This window comes from Pseudophryne corroboree, chromosome 1 (genome assembly GCF_028390025.1).
Source record: "Pseudophryne corroboree isolate aPseCor3 chromosome 1, aPseCor3.hap2, whole genome shotgun sequence".
Lineage (NCBI taxonomy): Eukaryota > Metazoa > Chordata > Amphibia > Anura > Myobatrachidae > Pseudophryne > Pseudophryne corroboree.
In genome coordinates, this window is record NC_086444.1 from 607650032 (window position 1) to 607654037 (window position 4006).

Sequence of the window (4006 nt, forward strand, 5' to 3'; positions counted from 1 at the left end):
TGGTGCGGTAGTGATTGCTGGTCAGTAAATGTAACTAAATAGATGTATGCAGATTAAGGATTTTAATTTGATTCATGTAGAGTTCATGAGATGGAAAATATTTTTTCCTATTATGCATGATAGTGTTCATTATATGAATAGTGTTATGTTATTATTGTCTTCTTCTAAATATTGCCATAGTTTGTGAATTTTTGATACAAATAATGCTAACAGGTGGGACACATCATTATTGGGGGGGGGGGTTGCGAAGAAGCAAAAGAAGACTGTTTTATTGTCTCTCTGGGGCACACTTTAAATCAATTAATATTAATGTATTGCAGATATATAAAGTACACAATAAGTGTGAGTTTAAAACTTAACTTTTATTATTCTGTACAGACGATAACATTGTAATTTGAATAGGCAACAATTAGTTAAAAAAAGGTTAAATCAAGAAAAAGTAATAATATGTTACTCACTCATTATAAGTTAGGTGGCAAATTGCCTCTATGCACACCCTCTGTATTTTTGGTGTTTATCAATATATGGCGTTTATCAAAGTGAAAATTTCTATTTTCTAGTTCTCTCTATCAACTTATGAGATTTATATATATATATATATATATATATATATATATATACACACAGTTGTGCTCATAAGTTTACATACCCTAGCAGAATTTGTGATTTTCTGGCCATTTGTCAGAGAATATGAATGATAACTCACAAACTTTTCTTTCACTCATGGTTAGTGGTTGGGTGAAGCCATTTATTGTCAAACTGTGTTTACTCTTTTTAAATCTTAATGACAACAGAAACTACCCAAATGACCCTGATCAAAAATTTACATACCCCAGTTCTTAATACCGTGTATTGCCCCCTTTAACATCAATGACAGCTTGAAGTCTTTTATGACAGTTGTGGATGTTTGTCTACATTCTGGTAGGAGTCTGGCATTAGTGCCTCTTTGCATGATAAAATCTGAATATTACCATCTGCACTATTTGTTGTATTTTTATTTCTGTTTAAGGAAACATTTATGAACAACAAAGGAACTATTGAAATTGTCCGTTATACTGCCAAGCGCCTATATAAACAGTGGTATTTTTTGTATGGGTTGTATGTCTAAGGTCCTGGTGTTACCTTTTCCACTGGCTGTGGGCTGCTTTACACCTTAAGCGCAAACTTACCTTCTTAACACTTTGTTTGTTCTATACAGTTGTGGATGAGGCTCTTTATTTTCTCAGATGGTAAAGCTGCCCATTCTTCTTGGCAAAAAGCCTCCAGTTCCTATAAATTCTTGGGCTGTCTTGCATGAACTGTACGTTTGAGATCTCCCCAGAGTGGCTCAATGATATTGAGGTCAGAAGACTGAGATGGCCACTCCAGAACCTTCACTTTATTCTGCTGTAGCCAATGACAGGTCAACTTGGCCTTGTGTTTTGGATCATTGTCATGTTGGAACGTCCAAGTACGTCCCATGCGCAGCTTCCGGGTTGATAAGTGCAAATTTTCCTCCAGTATTTTCTGATAACATGCTGCATTCATCTTGCTATCAATTTTGACCAAGTTTCCAGTGCCTTTGTAGCTCACACATCCCCAAAACATCAGCGATCCACCTCCGTGTTTCACAGTAGGAATGGTGTACCTTTCATCATAGGCCTTGTTGACTCCTCTCCAAATGTAACGTTTATGGTTGTGGCCAAAAAGTTACATTTTGGTCTCATCACTCCAAATGACTTTGTTCCAGAAGTTTTGAGGCTTGTCTCTGTGCTGTTTGGAGTATTGTAAGCGGGATGCTTTGTGGCATTTGCGTAGTAATGGCTTTCTTCTGGCGACTCGACCATGCAGCACATTTTTCTTCAAATGCCTCCTTATTGTGCATCTTGAAACAACCACACCACTTTTTTTCAGGGAGTCCTGTATTTCAGCTGAAGTTATTTGTGGATTTTTCTTTGCATCCCAAACAATTTTCCTGGCAGTTGTGGCTGAAATTTTTGTTGGTCTACCTGACTGTGATTTGGTTTCCAAAGAATCCCTCATTTTCCACTACTTAATTAGAGTTTGAACACTGCTGATTGGCATTCTCAATTGCTTGGATATCTTTTTATATCCCTTTCCTGTTTTATACAGTTCAATTACCTTTTCCCGCAGATCCTTTGACAATTCATTTGCTTTCCCCATGACTCAGAATCCAGACACATCAGTGCAGCACTGGATGAAAGATGCAAGGGTCTTTCAGGAGTCCAGAAACTCACTGTCCTTTTATATATACACACATTGATTACAAGCAAACAGATCACAGGTGAGGATGGTTACCTTTAGTAGCCATTCAAACCCGTTTGTGTCAACTTGTGTTCATGTTATCAGGCCAAAATCTCCAGGGTATGTTATCTTTTGATCAGGGTCATTTGGGTAGTTTCTGTTGTCATTATGATTTAAAAAGAGTAAACACAGTTGTTTGACAATAAATGGCTTCACCCAACCACTAACCATGAGTGAAAGAAAAGTTTGTGAGTCATCATTCATATTCTCTGACAAATGGCCATAAAATCACAAATTATGCTAGGGTATGTAAACTTATGAGCACAACTGTATATGCTTTCTGACTCCAAACTCCTTCAGGGTAGCTAATTGAGTAAACATTTAACATGGTCTGATATCAGTGTTCAAGGCAGTGGAAGATTGTTACAGTTATGTATTTCATATTGCCCCACTTCTATTCAAGGAGATATAAGAAGGTGTTACAGAACCAGTCACTTCTACTTTTGTTCATCTGTGACCATCGAATGGGCAATGAGAGAGTGTTATCGCCTAGATATTCTGGTTATGAAAGAAGTAAGTACACTTCTGCTTTCCTGGGTGCATCAATGGGTTGTAATGTCCCTTGATACTACAGTACCCGGTATTCCCAGAGGGTCTCCCTTTCTGGTACTGACCAGGCCCAACGCTGCTTGGCTTCCAAGATCAGACGAGATCGGGCATGTCCAGTGTGGTAGGACTGTAGATAGTTAGGAGAACATCTGTTTGCGTACAGGGGTACCCAATTGGATGAGAGAGTATTTGAAATGGATTGTTGAGAAATTCAAGGTAAGTATAAGGTATTAAAAGATGAGGTAAGTATTAGACCTGATAAGTCAGGATTGGAAAATAGAATCAGTATTGCACTTCTGCTGTCCACTAGGAAGCCCCTATTACTGTAATAAGCATTGCAGAGGACAGTCCTTTATTCATGGATGAGAGAGTGCACGAAGGAACTCACACAGTTTAGGTATACCGCTTTGCTGTAATCACAGTTCTGAGTCTGTCCCATACAAATGCTCATTAATATGAATACAATTTTCTCATAAATCACATCAAAAAGGACAGAATGCAGGAAGATACTTGAAATGATTTATATGATCTTATATCATTAAACATATAAATGTAGATAAAACACACTCTCCTTATATAGGAATAAATATAGTACTGTGGCTTTAAGTACACCACATTGCTGTAATCAGAGTTCTAAATCTGTCTCAAAGTATTGCAGAGATCAACACCGAGTTAAAATCCCTGTATTATTTTTGTACAAAGTGGATTATATTTGTACAATACCCAGGGGGAGTGTGACTGTTGTTCTTATATCAGAAAAGAAGGCAAAACCCTATCTGTGTGAAAACACAGAGTGGGGTGGACGGGTCCCCGCTACCGCTGTGTGTCACTATCGCTATTGGGAGCTGGAGATAGAAGTCCTATGTGGAGAGCTGGCAGCTGAGGAGTGGTGTATCATACCTGCCGTGCGCTGTGGAGAGGAGTCAGCCCTCTGGAGCCCCGTTATGGAGATCCCGGAAGTTGGGCACCGGTAGTGGCGCGTGTTTCGCTGTGAGGAGCTTGTTCACCTGATCGTCTGATCAGACAGCACTCCGTGAGTGCTTCTTAACTGCTGCACTGACCAATCCTATTGCAGGGGAAACTGATTGACAACTCCTTGGACCAATAGGAGTGTTATATGGGTCCCGCATGATTGAGAGGCTATGAGACCAAA

General features: G+C 39.0%; 1 pseudogene; it reads right to left on the reverse strand.

Annotated features, from left to right (window-relative positions):
* Positions 1-2869: 2869 nt before the first annotated feature.
* Positions 2870-2988, reverse strand: LOC134936163 (5S ribosomal RNA; annotated as a pseudogene).
* Between the last annotated feature and the right edge of the window lie 1018 nt (positions 2989-4006).